This window comes from Camelus ferus, chromosome 6 (genome assembly GCF_009834535.1).
Source record: "Camelus ferus isolate YT-003-E chromosome 6, BCGSAC_Cfer_1.0, whole genome shotgun sequence".
NCBI classification, from domain to species: Eukaryota; Metazoa; Chordata; class Mammalia; order Artiodactyla; family Camelidae; genus Camelus; species Camelus ferus.
The window spans coordinates 46,164,548-46,187,510 of record NC_045701.1 but is presented as its reverse complement, the minus strand read 5'-3'; the positions used below and the strand labels follow the sequence as shown (position 1 = coordinate 46,187,510).

The following is a 22,963-nucleotide window of genomic DNA, read 5'->3' as shown; positions in this document are numbered from 1 at the left end:
AATGCTTAATTTCTTCAAAGGGACTCAAAACTTAATGAAACCTCTCACCATGTATATGTTTAAACATAAAGATATCCACAAGTAAAGATAACTTAAAATATATATTTTTATATAAATTTTAACATGTGATTTCTATGCAGTGTCAAAATAATTTTAAAGAGTAAATTCATGACAGATAGATATAAATTAACATATATCAGCAATTTCATTTTATGTATTAATTATTGAGGAAATCAGTAAGATATTTCTAAAAAAAGTTTCAAAGGAGAATGCAAAAAACAGACACATTTAAAGGCAACCAGGAATGCAAAGTTGACTTATCCCACAAAGGTGTTAATATGTTTTTTCTTGAACCAGAAAAGAGTTCATCTGCATTTGTGAAAATAAAGACCAAATGCACTGGTCTGTGCGGCAGGCCTGAACAACAGGAGTGTGAGACCTATGCCTCTGTCCTTATCCTGTGACTCTCCTCCTTATGAGAACAATGCTTTTAGACAGCACAACACAAAGCAAGTTGATGCAAAGAGGAATGAGAAGCATGACCTGATTCCACCAAGGATGCCAAACAAACAGGAACCAATCATAAATTCCAGGTACCAAACCAAAGAATAAACAGCCCAGGAACTTAATTTAAAAAAAAAAAAAAAAAAAGATGGCGTTCAGATCCCCATCCTGACTTACCGCATCTTCACAGAGGAGACAATCTGCAAGCAACAAGATGCAAGGGGCCCCTGTGGGTACTGCACCTGGTCAAAGGCTGGGATCTGCAGCAAAGATCAGTGCACACTGGAGGGTCTTCGTGGGACTTCCACTGTAACTGTGGAAACAAACAAAGGCCAGCCAAATGAGAACAAAGGCTATTTATTCATCAGCCACCATCACTAGTGGTTGGTACAGACTCAAAATCAGGATTCGAAAAGATGTGGAAAAAAGAGAAAGCTTCAGATGTGCCTTGACTGGAGACTCCTGGCTTGGAGAAGCTATTAGCAGGGTAACTAGAAGTGGGGCTTCCTGAACAATTGGTTAGAGATGCATATTTGACTTTCTCTGATTGGTCTTAAGTTGGAAGCTGTGACAAAAATTAGGGAAGTGATCAGTTATTAATCAAGCTGATTGTTACAGCAGTTACTGTTTTACTTCCTGAGTTATTACTAGAGACACCAGCCTGACTTCTCATAAGCCTTATACACAAGACTTATACCAGGCTGGCTTCCTGGTAGGTTGTTATAGATAAGGGATTGGTTTCCAAGGATACTAGTAAATATTAATGTCTATTGTTTACTTAAGTAATTAAGAATCCATTAAAAGGTATCTAAAAATATTTTTGTCCCCTTAAAAATCTGTCCTAAATTTTCATGAGAGTAAATATGGATCTAATATACCAAACGTACATGTGTATGTAATAGGACCACATATAATACATTCTTATCCCATGTCTTTATATATGTGTGTATGTGTGTATACATACATTTTTAGCCATTAAAATTGCCACTTTTTATTTATCACCATAGTGTTCAAAAGAGAAAATCAGCATGTAAAGTTAAATTTCATGTTCTTACTAAATAGTTTCTTCTTCCCCTTGATCCAAATACTTAGTATCCATGTCTTCAGATAATCTGAGTTTGGAAGAGGAGATAGGGAAAGACTTGAACTCTACCAACTGGGTAGTGACTGTTGTTGTATATTTTTTTATCTATATAACAATTAAAGGTATTCATATAATGTCAAATAATTTTCCATACAATTTTCTATTATTTGTTTCTATAATGGAATTCTAAGAGTACAATGTGTTCCACTGAGATTCAGAAAAAAAAATGTGTAAAGATAATTAGTAATGATAATGATAACTAAGTTATGAAGAGGCGTATTCTGTGCCCTTAACTATTCTAAGTGTATTTCATTAGCTGATGTCCTCCTCACAAGAACAATAAGAACTAATATTATCATTTCTGCTTTACAGACAATAAAGATCATTAAGAGTTGTGGATTTAGATTAACTTGCCTTTGGTCACCCACTAGTCTTGGAGACGAGATTTGAATTTAAGTATTTAGCTCTACAGATTGTGTACGTTAATATTCTAGCACGCTGGTATTATAAAGAAGATAGAAATTGAGTACTATTTCTATGGGCCTGCGTTTTACTTTGTTTTGTATTTACAAAAAAAAAAACTTTGTTTGCATTAATAAAAAGTAACAGAGCCTGCAATCAAAACAAGTTATCAAAATAATGTATAATCCTATAAAAATTTAATATAATAAAAATCAAGTAGTTGATACCTGCAATCGTGATTCACATATAATTCATTCTGAAATCCTCAAAATACTATTCCTTAGGAGGCAGTATGGCAGAGTGAGAACACAGAATTTATAGTAACAATTAACCTTTATATGACCCTTACTATGTGCTAGTCTTTTTATTCTAAATTTCCTTTGCTATGTCTCATGTATGCTTACACTAACAGGTACTAGTATTGGCCCTTATCTACAGATAAGGACTACAACAAAGAGAAGTTAAGTAAAGTAAATGAAGTCACAGAGCTAATAGTAACAGAGACATGACTTAATCCAGCTTGTACTTTCTGGAGAGATTTGGGGTTAATTTCAGTTCAGTCAAATATTCAATGACTAACCTAAGCAATTTCTGTGAGATTTTATATATATATATATATATTTTAAATATATATATACATTTAAAAGATACTTTTAAAAACTATAAATTTTAATGTTCTTGATAAATAGTAGAAACTACAAAATAAAAAGACATTAAAATGTATTAATTTTGGGCACAGTGTTATCATATAACTATATTTAATTCATTTGTTTTGAATAGTCTACAGTGTTTCTTCAGAGATTAATGTTGAATTAATAGTAATAGCAACCAGTAACTGAGACAGCATTAATCCCCTCATTTTGACTGAACTTTAGATAGGATTCTTTCCCTTTAGACAGGGACAATAGTTCTCTGACCTCTTAGAGATTACACTTTATCTTAGAGAATATACTTTAGGACACTTGTAATTATAAAATCTTTCTCTCCTCCATGTAATATATATAATTCTCCCAGACTCTCGCCAGTTTTTCAACACAGAAAATGGCTTTCTTAAGGTACTGGGTATGATCTCTGAAATGTAATCATGGAAGGAGATAGCACCTCTATCTCCCAGACTATGGGGGACAGTGGGAGCCTAATTTCAGTGGGCACAAATTAGCAAAAATAGACAGCTAATCACCAAGAAAAACATTTGCAAACTCAGGAGCAACTCACATAATGTTTGACACATCCACTGATCAATCTTCCCTCCATTCCTTTCTGAATGTCTTCCAGTACTTTTACACTAGCTTGCCCAGTGCTTAAATCCCCACCCTACCCCCAGCCTTTTTTCTCCCCCAGTAGAGCTGAGTTTAGTTTCACTCCCCTACTGCAGTAGTATCAGAATAAAATCAACTTTTTTTCTCATCTTGTCAAGAGCTGTTTTTTTTCTTTCACACCTAGAAGGTATTTTAATGTGATGCTTACCTATAAAACAGCTTCAATACAAAGGCTTCTGCCTAATTACTAGTAAAGTATGAGAAATACACTTTAAAAATAGATACATTTGCTGTGAGGATCACTATTTAGAGGCTGGACCTTCAAGGTAAACATATAAGGATAGGAATTGTCTTTGCAATGTATTGTGTTATTGCTCTTTTAGGACCCTCTTCAGTAGTAACAAGCTCTAAGGTGTTTTCTAGAGTGATAAAATATTTAATAAAAGTAAGAAAAAGAGGCACAGGAGACCTCAGCAGCTCTTTTGCCCTTTGAAATACATTACTTGTCTGAAAGCTATTAGCTTAATACTCCCTTCTAGTAAAAACTATAATTCATCCTTTAAAAGCAAAGGGAATTCACTAGATCTGTAGAACTTCTTTTCATCTTCATTCAAGGTCCTAGACCTGATCTAATATAAAATAATCTCTTTGCATGCACAGGGTGATAATGTGAGGGACAAGGTATTACAGTAATGTCATTATCCCTATCAACTAACAATCAACAAATCTTCGGTGCTAAAAGGGCAGGGTAACTTGGTCAATTACCTCCCAATTCTGTGCACTGATGTGAAGAAATCTGAGATGAGCATACCAACGACCTTATGAGGTTACTCTCCCATGAACTGTTGATGATTGTCTCCAGAGAGTCATAGTATCCCGGGGTCATCCATTTCATTTTTCCTTAATAAGAGCTAAAGTTCATGGACTGGACAAACTCTGCCACCAAAGCAGGCTCTCCAGAATGAAGGGGCACATTGTTAAACCACACTTGTGAACAACTTATTAATTTTTCTTTTAACATTCTGTATTTTCACAGGCCCTTTTTGATATTGCATAAGAACCCAGAAAAAAAAATGACTAAATACTGTCTCTTTTGGGGGAAGAATAAACTCTATCATACTACAAAACCAAACTGTGGAGTGATAAGGAAATAATCCCAAGAATGAACTGTTAGTAACAGTAAAAATTCTGACTTTTCAAAACAGCTGATCAACTTAATGATGAGAATTTTTAAAGGTGCTGACACTTGTTTAAAATGTTTTTTGACTTATAAATAATTATCTTAAAAGTCATAGCAGGTTGGTTGACATTTCTATTTTGAAAATTTGATAAGATTACAGCAGTGTTAACAATGTATTAAGCATTTACTCTATGCCAGCACGTAGGTATGCGTTATCCAATGTCATAGTCAATGGCTCTAGGAGGTAGCTACTATTATTATTCATCTTTCACAGGTAAGGAAAAAGTCAGAGGAGATTTCTATAGTCTAGCACAGTTGCCCTAGCTAGTGATTCACAGAGCTGGGGTTTGGAACTGACTCATCTTCATCTAGTAAAAGTGCCTTATGCTTCTCAGGGGAAAAAAAAATCCATCCATAGAATTTCTATTTAATTTGAAAGAACTGAATACTATCATTTTTTTCCATTTTCTTCTTTGTGTGACATTCCAATCAGTGATACCAGTTTGGGTCCTTGGCTTTCCTATCAGTCCTGCTTTTTGAAATGTTTTTATAGTGGAAGTATAGATGATCTACATCATCTATATCATATTGATTTATATGATTTTTTGATGAAGTATGAAATCTGGGTTCTTTTATAGGAATGGCTAAGTCTTTACCCACTGTCTGTTAGTAATAACCTAGCAATGAGCAGAATAGGAGAATGATTTGTCTGGTCCCATCCCATATAGGACTGAAGGCTACCCTTAACCCAGCAATTTCCAGGTGACAAATGATTCTTCGCATGGTGAATATATATTTGTAAAAGAATTATTTATGATGGCAGAGACAGGGACACATTTTCCCTGCAGGAGAAATTCAGATGTAGACATGGCCAGAGGAGACTTAAGGGGATAACCATACAAGCAGTCAATTATCAAGGAAGCTGTTATGGGGTGATGGGATCGGTAAGACAGCTGGTGCTGCAGAGGTCAGCATAACGTGATCTCCTGGTAACACTTCTGAGTTGCAACTCAAGGTGGGCGGTTTCAGAGCTCCAATCTAGGAGGTATTAATAGGATAATTATGTAATTTATCATCCTAATTGAGATACCTGTGCTATTAAAATGAAGCACTATGAATAACTGGGCTGCAATAATAGGGATAAACTGGCATTATTCAAAGGGACAAACCAGGGCATATCATCTCCTCTAATCTTTGAATTTGAAGTTATAAAACAGTAAGTATAAATTTCAATTCTGATATTACTCCCTGTAAATCTTGACTAGTTACTTAGTCATTCTGCATTTGATCCCTCAAGCAGAAAATGTCAGTAATAACCTTAGGGTGTTGTTTATGTAAGTTAATGTGTTAAGTGTTCACACAGTGCCTAGTCCAAGGACCTAGCCAGTACTGAAGGTCTCAACGTGTGGACCTCTACTTCAGTTTTAATGAAGCAGACTTTGAAGCCCAGAGGCCTAGGTTTTACGTCCTGCTCTGCTAAATACTAGCTGTGTAACCTGAGATGACAACGCTGCCTGTTTCCTTATTGGTAAAATTGCTATAGCGTAGTATGCTTTACCTTAGAGCGTTATTATGAGGATTAAATAAGTACATTGACACACATTTAGTAAAGTATGTTATCGATATTTAACATTAAATTATTATTATTATTATTATTGTTAGCTGAAATTCTCTGTAGTATTTTTAGTACATGGCACACTGGCCTTCTTTTAGTGTTTTGGTTACAAGAAGAAAAGAAGGCATAAAAAAGGAAGAAATGAAAAATGTCATGAAAAATTGAAAAGCATTAATCATATTTTTAAATTACATATATATTTAGTAAGACAACTAGACAAGTATCTCCCTTCTGGTGTTCTAGAAAAAAGGTACCAAAAAAGGATTTTGGCCTTTTTTTTTTTTTTAACATCTCTTCACAAATTTCAAATTATTATTTATGCTAAATTATTTCAAACTGTGAGAGAATGTGGGAAGTAAGGGTGACATTTCTAAAAAACCTAATTATTGTGTTTAAAAATCATATTATTTTAGCTTGATTTTTAATTCTCTTGACAAACTGATTAAATATACAGATATTTCCTCACTTTCGATATATATTTATCAAAGGAAAGTTAGCAGTAAATACTGAGTCCTCCTCATATCTTCTCATATTTGAAAAATAATCTTAAACCTTTTACAGAAAAAATGTTACTAAAAGAAACATGGCTAGTGTTCACTATAAACAAATAGGTAAGTGACTAACTTAAAAACTCATCACTAATTAAAATCAAAATGCAAATCATAAGAATTGTCAAGTAAACACACAAAAATGCGCCAACTTCACTACATTTCATGTAAATGAAAATAAAATGACAATCTGGTACCAAAATTTCACAAGGGCAGGAATTTCAGCTGTTTTGTTCATGACTGAATTCTCAAAACCTTAACTAAGGCCTGGCATATAAAGGCAGTCACAAACATTTGTTAAACAAGTAAATTTTTACCCAACAAGTATATAAAAACTTACATTTTGATAATATTAAATGTTAGCAGAAATATATATCAGTTGGGAATATAAATTGATAGAGTCACATGGATAGAAAACTTGCAGCCATTAAAATAAAAAAGTATGTCATCTATTGAAAAAATACATCTGTTAATCACTAAAGACCAACTTGCTCACTGCAACAAAGATATCTGGTTGATGCATTGTTTATTAAATGTTAGAGTGATAATTATGGCTTCCAAATGGCAAATGCTTTTGCAGTTTTGACATTATATTGAGCTATCTAACTTAAAAAATATTTAAAAGCACTGTAATAAAATACTTAGTGTAAGGGTTTATTTTATTACGGAATGAATCATGAACTACTTACAATTATGACATTCATTCATAAAGTTGTGATTTAGTTTTCCAGATTCAAGCTTTTTAGGGGTAAAAAACTCATTACAGAAGGTGTTGCTAATTATATCAATTCTGCCCCCTCTTCAAACTACACCTAAACAGTAATGCAATCTCATGTTTTAATCACTCTCCATTTAAAGCATGTATTGCCACCTCAAAGACAGTTACAAGCAAACTCTAAAACTCTTTACGGAGGTACTTAATTTGAGGTAGACAGCTATATTTCTCTCTATGTCATAAGGCTGGTTTTTCACTGGGTGAAGCATGTAGGGGGTGATTTTTCCCACAAGTTTTTCTAACTTTTCAGATTATATAATTTTCTGAATTAAGACATATATACAGTTAAACTGAATACCTCTACCAGCTACACTTTGCTATTAAAGTTATAGTAGAACACACAGCTATGAATACATAAACCAGCTGAAATCAGCATCTGTTTTAGATTTACAAATGATTCCCTTTGGAAAGGCTTACTCATTAAAAGGTTTGCCTTACAAGAGGACAAGACATAATGAGGGGCTAGTTGGGGCAACCAGACTGAAACAATGGTCCTGAGTCCTTGCTGAGTGTGCCCTGAGCTCCCCCAGAGCTGGTTCCCCTGCTAGATGGAGTTTGGGTCTGTATCTTCAGTCAGCCACCACTTCCTTCCAACCTCCTAGCCTCCCATTGCCTCGTTTTCCCTCTAAGGTGGCCCTGACATGTTCTAACTGACCCCTGACTTCCATAACAGTCAAGCTCTAGCAGAGCTGGCCATAATGCTCCACTCAGTCTCAGGTTTCTCTCCTATGCTCACCTCTCTATGAGTGTTCTGAAGTCAAGCAAGGAGCAAGATTAAAACTCTAATAGATTTTCAAGTTGTTCTTGAATGCTGGCTGTTTTTTTTTAACTTAAAGATGTTTTCAGTAAATGGGAAAAAAAAGAGATGAAATCACACGTTCCTGAACAACTGATGGGTCAAAGAAAAAAAAAAGAGAGAGAGAAATTAAAAAAATACTCTGAGACAAATGAAAATGAAAACACAATGTATTAAAACTTATGGGATTCAGCAAAAGCAGTTCTAAGAAGATACTTACAGTGATAAATGTCTACATTAAGAAAAAAGAAAGATCTCAAGTAAACAACCTAACTTTACTAAGCCCAAAGTTAGAAGAAGGAGGGAAATAACAAAGATCTGAGCAGAAATAAATAAAATAGAGACTAAAAGATAGTAGAAAAGATAATTAAAAAAAAAAAACTAGGTAATTTTTGAAAAGGTAAAAAAATACAAATTGTTATCTAGACTTATAAAGAAAAAAAGACATTATAACTGATACCACAGGAATACAAAGGATCATAAGAACCTACTATGAGCAATTATATACCAACAAATTGGACAATCTAGAAAAAACAAATAAAATCCTAGAAACATTCATTTTACAAAAACTAAATCATGAAAAAACAGAAATCTGATCAAACTAATTACTAGTTAGGAGATAGAATCAGTAATAAAAACCTCACAAAAATAAAAGTCCAGGACCAGATTGTTTCACCAGTGGATTCTAACATTTAAAGAACTATTAATATCAACCCCATCAAACACTTTCTAAAAAGTGAAGAAGAGGGTACACTTCCAAACTTCTCATATAAATCCTTACCTTGATACCAAAGCCAAAGACAATATAAAAAAGTTAAGTTTTTTAGACAGGAATTAATGTTTTTATTATTGCTAACATTTATATTGCATTTCTAAGATTTGCTTTCAAAACAGTATTTTGTATTTACATGCACTGGACAGCACAAGGTAACAAATTCAGACCATCACTCCCCTTAAGCTTGTTTCAAGTTAAATTAAATATATAATACTCTTACTTCCTTCTTTAAACATGTACAATAAAATTCACTATTCCTTATTTTAAGGTATATAAAATTTCCAATGAACATAGATGCAAAAATCCTCAATAAAATATTAGCAAACTAAATTCAACAATACATTAAAAAAAATCATGACACCATGATAAAGTGAGATTTAAGCTAGGAATGCAAGAATGGTTTAACATCTCTAAATCAATCAATCTGAAACTCCACATTAACAAAATGAAGGATAAAATAATGATAATTTTCATAGTTTTAGAAAAAGCATTTGACAAAATTTAACATCCATGATAAAATCTCTTTAAAACTGTGTATAGAGTGAATGTACTTCCAAGTAATAAAGGTTATTATGACAAATCCACAACTAACATCATCATCACCCTTAAAAAGCTAAAATCTTTTCCTTTAAGATCAGGAAAAAGACAGGGATGCCCGCTCTCACCATTTCTATTCAACACAGTATTGAAAATTCTAGCTGAAACAAATAGATAATAAAAAAGACAAAGTATCTAAAAAGAAAAAAAAATAAGTTATACTATCTCTATTTGTAGATGACATATTATTATATATACAAAACCCTAAAGGGTACACCAAAAAACTGTTAGAACTAATAAATGAATTCAGTAAATTTGCAAGATATAAAATGAATACACAAAAATTTGTTGCCTTTCTCTACACTAACATCTATCAGAAAGATAAATTTTAAAAAATTTCATTCACAATTACATTAAAAAGAATAAAGTATCTGGGAGTAAATTTAATCAAGAAGGTGAAAGGCATATACATGGAAAACTACAAGACACTAATGAAAAAAATCAACAAAGAGTCTTGGCCCCATCGTGTAATGGTTAGCACTCTGGACTTTGAAAAAAATCAACGAAGACACATATATATGAAAAATATTCCATGCTCATGGAATGTAAGAATTAGTATGGTTACAATAAACATAATACCAAAAGCAATCTACAGATCCCATGCAATCCCTATCAAAATTCCACTGGCATTTTTCACAGCAATAGAACTAACAATTCTAAAATTTCCATGAAATCACAATGGACTCTGAATAGCCAAAGAAATCTTGAGAGAGAGGAACAAAACTGGAGGCACTACAATTCCTGGTTTCAAACAATAATACAACGCTACTGTAATCCAAACAGTACAATATTGGCAGAAAGACAGCACATAAAACAATGGAAGAGAATCGACAGTCAGAGATAAATCCACACATATATGGTCAATTTATGACAAAGGAGCCAACAATATGCCATGAAGAAGGGATAGTTCCTTCAATAATGTTGGGAAAACTGGACAGCTACATGCAAAAGGATGAAAGAGGACCACTATCTTACACCATGTGCCATAATTAACTCAAAATGTATTAAAGCCTTGACTGCAAGACCTGGAACTATAAAATTTCTAGAAGAAAACTTAGGCAGTAAGCACTTTGACATTTGTCATGCATGGTAATTTTTTTTTTTAATTTGACACTAAAATCAAAGGTAACAAAAGCAAAAATGAACAAGTGGGACTGTATCAAACTAAAAAGCCTCTGTGCAGCTAAGGAAATAATCAACAAAATACAAAGACAGCCTCCAGAATGGGAGAAAATATTTGCAAATCATGTGTCTGATAAGGGGTTGACATCTAAAATATACTAAAGAACTCGTTCAACTCAACTGAAAAAGAAACAAATACTTTTATTAAAAATGGGCAAAGAAATTTAATAGATTATTTCCAAAGAAGACATAGAAATGGTCAACAGGTACATGAAAAAAAGTGCTCAACATTACTAATAATTAGGGAAATGTAAATCAAAACCACAGCAAGATATCATCTCACACATATTAGAATGGCTATTATCAAAGATAAAAAATAAGAAATGCTTGTGAGGATGTGAAGAAAGGACAACTCTTGTACACTGTTGGTGGGAATGTAAATTGTTGTAGCCACTATGGGAAACAGTATGGAAGTCCCTCAAAAATTTTAAAATAGATCCACCATATGATTCAGCAATCCTGCTTTTAGGTATGTACCCAAAAGAAATCACATCATTATTTCAAATAGCTACCTGTATTCCTAAATTCATGGCTGCATTATTCACAAGAGTCAAGGTATGGGAACAATTTGAATGTCCCTCAACGAATGAATGGAAACATGGAACATCTATATCTGTATCTATATAATATTTTATCTATATCATACATACATTTCACAATGGAATGTTACTCAGCTTTAAAAAAAAAAAAAAAGGGAATCCTGTCATTTGAGATTATATAGATGAACCTAAAGGGCATTATGCTAAGTGAAATAAGGCAGGCAGACAAAGACAAATAGAACACAGAATCACCTCTACGTGGAACTTCAAATAAAATTAAACTCACAGAAACAAAATAGAAAAATTGTTACAAGGTGTTGGGGGTGAAGGAAATAGGGAGAAGTTGATAAAAAGGTACAAACTTCCATTTGTAAGCTGAATAAAGTGTGAGGATCTAACGCATAATATGGTCACTATGGCTGATAACACTGTATTGTATAATTGAAATTTTCTAAAAGAGTAGAACTTAAATGTTCTTACATATACACTGTATGGATGTGTGTGTGTATGTATATATTACACACACACACATATATACATGGTGATGGGATGTGTTAACTCAATAGGGGAATTTTTTCACAATATATACTTGTACTAAATCATTATTGTACTGTATACTTTAAATATACTACAAGTAAGTATATTTGTTAATTGTACTTGCAAAAGAAAAATAAATTTAAAATTTAAAAATAAAAACAAAATGTGAGGTCAGATTTGGAAAAAAATTACTTATTTATCTACATGCTTGAAATGATATCTAGCCTTAAGGAAATATTTATTCATTTATAATAAGTCACATCAATATGAGTAGCATTATAGTAAATGATAGATCAAATCAAGACTGATTTATTTTTTCTTATAGCTATGGTTATCCTAATAAAATGTTTATTAACGCATTATCAGTACAATGAAAAGAGGGCTTTCCCAGCCTATTGAAAAAAATGAACAAACAGCCACTTTTTTTTCTGAATTGTGATCACCAAGGCCTAATTTTGGAGACTTATCAGCCTTACTGAATTTAGTTACATTATTTCAATATGTTGGTTAAAAGCTATTAAATGCGGATTGTTTTTACAGTCAGTGAAATATGATCAAGACGCATTTAAAATTTTGAGGCAGCATTAGAGGAAGAGCTAGCGTTTATACTGTGTGTATCTTCTTAGAATTGACCATGTGAGTGTCAGATATCACATCAGAGGCTTGGAAGTGGAAAAGCAGACTTAGTAAATCCCACCAGGTAGTGGGAATCCCTGGATTTGTGAAGAAAGCAGTGAACATGAGTCCTGAAAATGAGATACATCAGAAAAGCATTTTGGGAAAAGACACATTAATGAATAGATGCATATATAAGCACTGTAGTTTCTAGGCTGTTGTTTTGTAATTTGAAAAATGAAATGATTGCAGAGGCTACTACTAAGTTTTCTACCAATTCTAAAATTCTACAAATTAAAAATAGATAAAATGGTCACTAAGAAATCTAAAATTTTATGGAATATTAAAAAAAAGGATGAAAAGTCATGATTTTTGTCTACAATCTAATTCAATAAAATGTCAGCTATTTTTTGGTGGTATAGAAATGACCATTTAATTATTCCAAGAAATCAATTATTAAAAGGTGACAAACTGAATTATGAAAATGTTTAAGATAAAATTATAATCACCTATTTGAAAAATCGTGGAAGTCTGAAGAGATGAATTCTAATTAAACTTATCGGTAGACATTCAACTAAACCTTTTAAAGGACTATGAAATGAATATTGTTTTGTATTCTACTATTATGAATAAGTCAAAGGAAATTTTATTTCCAAGGAGGATAGAGAAAGACATGTAAGGCCTTCGCTCTTAAGATAACATGAAGTACCTTGACAAAATAAAAGTCGTATATGTCAGTGGACTAACCAAGTAGAAAGTAAGAGCAAGGAAGCCCTGATGACTTAAATTCTAGGGAGAAATAAAGAATACAGTGTTCACTGAAGATCAGAGGGTCCTGGAAGTTGTGGACCATGGGGTGGGGGATTACTGTGGACCAAATCTCTCTGAAGGGTTGAAGGGTACCAAGCATGTCTTGGATCGCTTGGTGGGACGGTGAAATTGGTTAGAGTCTAGAAAAGCCCCAAACACAGGAACAGGCTCCTTGGCCCTGTACCACCGATCCCAACCGCGTCAAAAGAGCAGCCCTGAAGGAGGACCTGGTAAAGAGGGGGGGAAATACAGGTAACACACTTCCAGCTTAATTACTAAAGCAGGATTATAAAGACCACTGCATGGTGGCTGGGTGTTGGTATAATTACAAGGGAACTCTATCTAACTAAATTTGAAATCTTTGAACCAACTGAACTGTAGGAGTGAAAAGGTTTCATACCCTCGTCCACTCACGTGCACATACTAATTCCCAGAGATGAAAGGGCCTAAGTTTTCTGGGAAGCAAAACAAAATTATGCTTCAGTTGTCAATGAACTTTTAAGGACAATGTATATAGTACAATGAAAACTGTGAAGAGATAGGAAATTAAAGGGGACATATGGATACTCAAAACATATAGTTAAATGTTCTGGCTTAGGATCTGTCAATGTTAATGTAATATCTAAATAAATGTAATATCTAAAATTAAAAAATGTATCGGATAGACGTAATAGCACATTAGCTGTTTAGAGTAAAGAAGCAATAAACTTGAAAAATAAAACATTTGGAAAACAGGAATTTTTCTAATTAAAGCAGAAAAAGAGATAGGAAAGAAAAAAAAAAAAGACTGAAAAATTGAAACCAGAGTATGCATTCTCCTGAGAGCCTTTAGCTATCCATTTTCCTTGGTAACCTCCAACCTACCGAATGGAATTTCCTGAATTTGCTTACCCTATGCCATGTACTTACGAAAATTTCTAATGCAGTACTACCTCGCTCCAGATATCACATTCTTGTTTCTTTTTCCTGTATTTAACTTATTTGCTGGTATAATGTAAAAACTCTGCTAACTGTCTGAAAGTAGTTGGAATGGACGGTCTCTGAGATGGCTCGCAATGACCTCCAACTCCAGGTAAGTCTTCCTACTGTGATCTCTTCCCTTTGAGAGTGGGCTCTGCCTAGGGTCTTGCTTCTAATGAACAGAGTATGTCCAAAGTGATGGAATGTCACTTCTGAGATAAGTTTGCAAAAATACTGTGACTTCTATCATGGTTACCCTTTCTCCTTGTCTCTCCATTGTTCTCAGGGAAGCCTGCTGCCATGCTGTGAGCTGCCTGAAGGAGAGGCCTTTGTGGCAAGAAACTGATGCCACTGGCCAATGGCTGGCAAGGACCTGATGCCTGTCAACAGCCTTGCAGGTGAGCTTAGATGTGGTTTCTCCCCAGTGGAGTTAAGATACCGCAGTATCACTCAGCACCTTGTCTGCAACCTTTTGAGAGATCCTAAGCCAGAATTAAGTCCTGCCGTGGCAGGCCCAGATTCCTACCTAGCCTACAGAAGTTGTGAGTTAATAAATGTTTGTTATTTTAAGCTGCAATTCCGGGGGAAGGGGTAGTAAGGGGTTCTGTAGTAACAGATGACTAGAAGTAAAGTGTTGCCTTAACAAATATCTAAAAATGTAGGTAAAGGTAAGGATTCTGAGGAGCACTTAAGAGGGATCCTAAATTAATTTGAACAGACTGTTAGTAGAAATCTGGTTTTGGGGATGCTGTCTAGAAAGGAGGTAATAAAAATGACTAAAAAGGAAATAAGGAAAATGTCCATGGAGACAGGAAAAAAGTAGGGATCCCTTTGTTATGCACTGGCAAAGAGCTTAATGAAACTTGTCTGCAGTTCTGTGGAAGTTTAAATACGTCTAAGGAATTTGATGGTCTAGCTAAGCGGACTTCCAAGCAAAGCACTGGGATTACTGCTGGTTTCTTCCCCTTTGCCTAATGTAACATGCCCTTGAACAGCTACTTTAGAGCTGAATTATTTTACTTCTCCGGAATAGATGTGAAAATCTTTCAAAATCTACCCAACCACGACGTGTGGATGTAAGTATGCAATAAACCAGTTTCCTGATGCACTGCACTTCTCTAGCTTCTGCACCTATTATTTTCAATTGGCTATTAGAGCCTTTTAAAGACAGTATTTTATTTCAACAATCAATGAGCTCTGAGTGGTCATTATTTTTTTGGTATGGGATGAAGAAACACAACCTAGGTAACAACAGCTGTGATGAGACAATAAACCTAAGACCAGTTTAGAGTAGAAAATCATATTCAACATATAAAGTAATAAAAAGAAAACAACTAGAACTAAAGTTTTCTTGTTAAATATACTGATTTCCAAGATTTGATTTTGAAGAAAGAGGAAGAAAAGCAATTATTAACCCAATTAAAATAAGTATTGTAAAATCGAAGTGCTAATAACCACTTTTTTCTTCAGCACACCTCCACCTTTCCTGCCTCAGATCAATCTCCATTGTTGTCCTAAGCAATTCACTTAACCTCCGTGAGCTTCTTTGTGTCCTGGGCAGTGATAACTGCTTCACAGCACTGTACTTAATCAACCTATTATTAGTGATCACACTTTGCACTAAAACTTGGCAAACACTAGGATCTCAGTAAAGGTTAATTGACTCTGAATCTGTGTAACTGCCATGATATTGAGATGTGGCAATCTTACTTCTTCAGATGAGCATCAATTTGCATCGCTTTTCAACTGATCACTGACCTGAATTTCCTTCAGCAAAAAAAAAAAAAAAAAAAAAAAAAAAAAAAAAAAAAGATGCCAAACCTAGTAACTTCATTTTAAAATCCAACCTCTATTCTGAACCACTTTCCCCTTGATTCCCCTTACCTGGCTCTACTTTTTTTTTTAATCTATAGATTTCCTTACCTTCTAATTTAAGCTTGCTTTTGTATTATGATTACTTGCTATTATCTAACCTCTTTTAGAAAGTAAATCCATTTGTACAAGTGCAGAATCTTCATTTATTTTGTACACTAATGCAGTTCAAGGACCTAGAAATATACCTTGCATATAATTGATACTCCATAAGTAACTACCAAATGAATGAATAAAGAATTCTCCAATTATTCTCTAAGAGTTAATAATTGTTCAATATATGTTGCCTATGAACGTAAAGGAATTCAGTACTTTTCAATTGACTGGACCCCTCACCAATTACTGGTGTATATGCTAAATTCTGCTTCACAATTTATCTAGTCTCTAACAGAAATTCTTGGAAACAGTTAAGAAGTAGCCTACCTATACTGCGATTAGAAAAATATGGAATCTAAAAAAAAAAGACAAGCTTATTTACAAAACAGACACAGACTCACAGACATAGAAAACAAACTTATAGTTACCAGGAGGGGGAGGAGGTGGGAAGGGATAAATTGGAAGTTTGAGGTTTGCAGACATATAATATATATATATTACACACACACACACACACACAAACACACACACACATAAATATATATATAAAATAGATAAACAAGTTCATACTGTATAGCACAGGGAACTATATTCAATATCTTGTAGCAACTTACGGTGAAAAAGAATATGAAAATGAATCTATGTATGTTCGTGCATGACTGAAGCATTACACTGTACACCAGAAACTGACACAACATTGTAAACTGACTCTACTTCGATAAAAAATATATATATTAAAGGAAGAAATTTTAAAAAAGAATTTGACTCAAGCATTTCTTCAATGACTAATACTGATGCTACACAAGACAGTTAACAGTTTTAAATTCTAATATGGAAACATTCAATCAAAATGGTAACAAACTGCTTTACTTCTATTATGCTGACTGCAAACAAATATTTGTTTCTTTGGAAAACCAACATCTTTGGATAACATGGAATCATGAATTCCTTTAACTGCCTAAATTCCCAGGGTGGGCTGATCTCTATAAAACCATTTTTGAAAATAGAAAGTATTTCCTTAGAGGAGAACCACGGCTGTAAGCCCCTCCTGGTTACACCACTGCAAATGCTGGCAGTTCTATTATAGCCAACCAACGTGGCTGGCAGGTGCTGTGTTGGTTGCCTTGGCAAAAAACAAAAGCTTTGGACTTCTACCATCTAGCCATTCTTTGATAGTCTAACTCACTCAAACACACAGCATTACATTTCTCCTCCATCTGCTGCTCATTTTTTCTGATTACTATCTAGGAACAGATTTGCCCTCAGCATGTAAACTAACACATCGTGGCACTAAACAGCCAACTCTTGGTTTATTGCAAATAGTTCAGAAAAACATTAAGCTCTTTCAGTCTTTCTCCCGAAAATTCCAGAGTATAAATATTCCTTTGCCATGGCTAAATTCCAAAGTCCTTTTACCAGGAGAAAAAAAAATTATCTTTATATCAACTACGTAGTTAAATGTCTACCAAATATTTAGCAGTACTCTAAATATTAAAAGCATAATAATACAATTAGAAAAAATAGATATGGATGGGATGCATATTACATTCTTGTTATTCTTTTAGTTTTAAAATTATATGGGTCATCCTGCAAGAACTAAGTGAACATACAGCATAGTTCAGACCCTTCAGAAACATTTATGTAACTCAGACACTTCTATACAATGCTAAGGAAGTAGCAATGTGCAACTTTTGCTTTATATTCTTATTCAATCATGTTGGTTAAGTTTTTACCACTCAACTGAATGTTTCTTTAGTGACTAAAAATAATGTCTTCCTTTGTAAAAATAAATACTAGTTATTTGACTTAACAGGTATCAACATGGTTTTGAACACATGAATATTTTGCATTGCATTTGTTCAGTTTATATTTATTTAAAAATTATTCATATGTTTCCTATCTTCTTTTTGGTGGTAAATATTGTTAGTTTTTGAGTTTCTTTTCCCACCTAGCAGTCAACCTCCCAGTAGTCAATTAAGACAATCTCTTAATCTACAGGCCAAAATAAGTAACTCTTGGTTCATAAGAGCTCTGGTGTTCTTAAATAAGAATTTGTTATGACATTAATTTGCTATACAAAGGAGAAAGGACCGGTCAGTCTGTTGTGTTTGTATGATGTATGTCTGTGTTTAACAAAAACTAATTCCTGAATGTTTATTGATTATGAGTCAATTTATATGAAAGTTTATTACCAGAATAACTGAAAATATTTTCAATAACATGCCTAGAGACCAACTGAACAGCTACTGTTTCTTTCAAAACAAGAATAAAATAGCCAAAAATAAATGTTTATATAAAAAACGACTTGTACCACTGCAAAACATGTACCACCAGCAAGTCAGCATTTTTAAGTTTGTGGAAAATATTAATCTTATCGGAAGTGACTGAAGGAAATATCAGCTAGTTCTTACCAAATTTTGATTGAGTCCATGCAGAGGGGGAAAAAAAGTTGGTGGAAAAGTTGTTGGTCCTTTCTAAACACGCAAAGTTCAAGTCAGAGCACGATGGCACTGAGCAAGGGCCACCATGGGACAGCAAGCAGGAAATCATCCAGATTTCAGGAACTGCTGGAGATCCTGCAAATGTAGTTGTGCTTTACTGAGTGATCCACCCTAATTCACATGCAATGAAGAGCAACTTAAGTGAATTGAAGATTTTGACCCAGCTAGAGATTTTACTGGTGAGGGAGCCAAAACAGAAATAAGGACAATTCCCCAACTAACTTCAGGAAAATAAAACATGTAGACTAAACATGAGTCAGCTTAGCACTAGATTTCTGTGATATGCTTGACTTCTCAGAAAACCCTTCCGTAGTTACTAGTGTCAGATGAGTGCCAAAGGGAGCCACGTGGGGCACCAGCAGCACTGCACTATGCTGTTTTCTTAATTTCCTGAATGGGTCTTTATTAATTTATCATGTTGAAAGTCTGAGGGAAGTCTTAATAAAACCACTCTTTTACATGCTCGTTTTGGGCTAATTGAACAGTGAGACTTAAATATACAGATGGAGATAAAAACCTCTTAAAATAGACATTTGTAAGTCAGGCTTAATCATAAGGTCAAGTGAGCTTCTGAGTATCATAATTAAGCAGTGAATATAGAACAGGTATTCATACTAGATCAGTACACACCTCCCTCTTAGGGAAGGCCAAATCTCTAAGCTCACCTCATTACCACGAGTAACTGAAAGAAAACATGTTGTCCAGACATAACAGCTTCTCAAGAATAAGAGGGGTGGGTGATGCATTCTTGAGTCCTCTTGCAACCTGGTCAATAACATGCATCACTCCACCAAAGGTGAGGAAGATGCCTTTTTTCCCTTCAGCATCTCATTTCTACCTTTGATAAAATCTCATTAAAATTCTTTGCAATTATTATTTATTTAATCTCTGTATCCTCAGTGTATAGACAATACACATAACCAAGCAGGTGTTTCAAACTGAGCAGGACCCTGCAAGGCCCTCCCGGGTACAAGTCCCTCCATATCCCCCATATCTTGTTTGCAGAAAAAGCTTTTGTCTCCTAGGCCTCCTCAGTTCCAAAGATCAGACTGATGCAGTGAACAATCAGAGAAGTGGAAAATGCAGAAACAAAGGAAAGCAGTCAACTAAGAAAAGTACTAATAACTTGAATAGCAGTCACAGAACTCCCACTTTTTCCTGAAGGGATACAGGAAACAATCTGAAGCACATCTCTGAGTTGTTCTGTAGAATCTAAGACTTCCACCCCACCCAAAGGAGGAAGCTGACTGCATGCTGACCACAAGCACACAGATTCCAGCCTGGCTGGAACCCAAAGGCTGATGATCAAGACTCCCAAAACATCACTCTGTTACCTCACCACCAACCAATCAGAAGAATGTCCATGAGCAGATTACGCACCTGCAACCCTCACCCCTAATGTTGCCTTTAAAACCCTTGCCTGAAAGCCACTAGGGATTTTGGGTCTTTTGAGCATTAGCTGCCTGTTCTCCTTGCTTGGCACCCTACAAATAAATTCTGCAGTTTCCTGCCTTCAGTTCGGTAACATGGTCAATATATTTATTTCATGTTAATGACTGATTATGAAATTTAATATTACATTAAGTTAAACTTAAGCATTTTATTTTGGTCTCCTAGGCTTGACAGTATTCTCCATAAACTTATTAGTGTGTTTGTTATTATACAACACCAAGTGGTTATTTTTCCTGAACAACAGGAAGCCAGAGCGAGCTGAGTCCATCGTTCATTTAATAAAACAATGATATCATAGCCTTAGGTTACCTTCTCTTTGATATTCCACTTATGTTGCAAAATGTCTGCAACACATCCAAGAATCATTTTCAGTGAATCAAATCACCTAAATGTAGAAATGGAGGGAGGGAGATTCTATTCTTGCATCACTTTTTATTATAAGAGAGCACAGATTTTTCCTAGATACACTAGGAATGACACTAGCACATTCGATTTGTTTACACAGGCCAGGATTTAATTACGTATCTGTTATTCTACCTGCAAAGATAGCTTAGACAGTGAGTGCCTAGCATGTTCACATCTATGCAGGGAAGCAGCCTTTTCCAGAAAGCAGGAAGGGTGGAAGGTGGGCTCTTTGTAAGCAAACGACAATACCTGCTACTGCATTTGCCTATTTTGTCTGTAAAGTAATTACCTACAAAGGTATTCTTGGCTCCTTAAGAAGTACCATAATATATATCTAACAAGCATACACATATATATACATTTGAAATATATCTAGTGATATATAAAACAAGAAAACAGATGATTTAATTCTGTCGTTATGCAGGATATGCTATGTCCTTAGAAGTACTACACAAAGAGAGGTATATTTAACTGAGAGGCAGAGCCAAGAAGAGGTTGTCTGAGAGATGCTTTTGGGAAAAGCCTTTATAAAAGTGGGAAAAACTGGTGGGAAGAAGAAGACAATGTGATAACAGGGAAAATAGCTAAAATTTCTTCTCTTCCATAAAGAAGCCTGGCAGCTTTCTGGTGTTCTGTGAGTGACACAGCCTGTAGGCCCCGGAAGGGCAAGCACTGGTTTATTTTTCAGGGAAAAAGAGCCAGCAAAGGAATTACACAGCAAATATCAGATGTCCGAGGAGAGGTGTTAGAGATTTAAGAACATGAACACCAAAAAGATATAAATACCACATACTGAGACATTATGAATAAAATATTTGAGTTAATAATCTATAAGACCTTTCACCAAATATTTCTGTTTTTGATACTACAATAAATACATCTATTATATTTATTCCTGGGCTTTCTCTTCAGCCTATTGACAAATTAACTGTGCATCTAGCTTATACAGGCTTTGATCTACTCCTTTAGTTTCTAACTGTGTTAAAGTTCTCCCAGGCCACCCTCAGGCTTTCTGATTCACTAGGATGACTCATAGGACTTAGAAAAGCTGTTATACTCATGGTTATAGTTTCTTACAGCAGAAGGATACATGTATGCGCAGTACTGCTCACCAGAGCAGCTCATCTGAGCCTTAGTGCCCATGGTTTTGATTGGGGGGCACTCATATGGGCATGCAGTACCACAATGACTGAGCTCAGTTACTGAGACTGCAAGCCTTTGAACAAAAACAGGCAGTTACCATAAATCACACTGTTAGCACATATTATTTGAGTAAACTGTTAACATGTGGCTCAAGGCATCAAGTACTTTATAAAAACACTGTTATCAGGCAGAATATTCATGGACTGAGCGCTTAACTTTCAGGAGCCAGCCAAGGACCAGTCCTGAAGATAGGCCTTTCTAGGGGAATGTGATGTGCAGAATTTAAGCAACCCAGGTCTGCTGAATTAAACGTTTCCTTCACAGTCCACCCCTCTATCTCATGGCCAAGTTCTTTCACAGCAAAATAATCAAATTTTTCTAGGCATTTATACTTAGTGAAGCATCGATATTACGAACACAGCAAGAGTATCAGTAGGAATATGTCTAACATTTGGGGAAGCCAGTGTAGGGTAGGCATGGATTTAAAGAAACCACTAATCCATTCTATAAAGCCATTACATACATCTTTATATTTCTGTACTAATTTGATTATTTTCTTCCCTTCTTGATCTATAGTTACTTGTACCTTGAGATAAACTTGCATGGAAGTAGTAAGTATAGAAATCAATACTGGTTAGCTAAATCCAGTTTTTACTCAGGCAAGTCATTTTCCACCAATAGAATATCCTAAGGGTATACTGACCTCCCAATACATTTGATCATTCATATCAGAATTATTATGAAAGTAATTTGCTTAGGTTCCTTGCTTAGGCACTTGAATCTTTCCAACAATGCAGTGTTACACCACACTGCAGTATCCTCATGGTGAATTTCTGAACAAAGCAGTAAGAATTATGAAGGTATTTGTTATGCCTTCCCAACAAAATTGAATTTTCTTCATATATCAGATATTATTATGGAAAGATGTCATTACAACTGGCCATGATTCACTTACTTTTGGGTTTTAGGTTAGCTGAGGACACTAGTCACCATTCCTTAGCTTACAGTTTGTACTAAGACTGGTTTCCTCTGTGTGCTATTGTGTAAACCACCTTTGCATTGCTGTGTCCCCCCTATGTCTTCTCATTTCACGACCCAGGTGGGCACCTCAGGGAAGTGCATGAGAATACCCACTGGGTTGTCCTAGATCTTCAAAATCCGAACAAGTCCATCAGGCACTGTGCTTCTTTCTTAGTGATGGAGGTGGGCAAAGACAGTAATTTATTTTTAGTTGCTTGTGAATGTCATGGATAGCT

General features: G+C 34.7%; 1 long non-coding RNA gene across 1 annotated transcript in view; it reads right to left on the bottom strand.

The window, feature by feature from the left end:
- Window positions 1-240: 240 nt before the first annotated feature.
- Window positions 241-22,963, bottom strand: part of LOC116664254 — a 394,516-nt gene continuing 371,793 nt past the window's right edge. The window contains exon 4 of the long non-coding RNA XR_004320674.1: window positions 241-817. This is a non-coding gene — a long non-coding RNA (uncharacterized LOC116664254). The remainder of the gene's footprint in view (window positions 818-22,963) is intronic.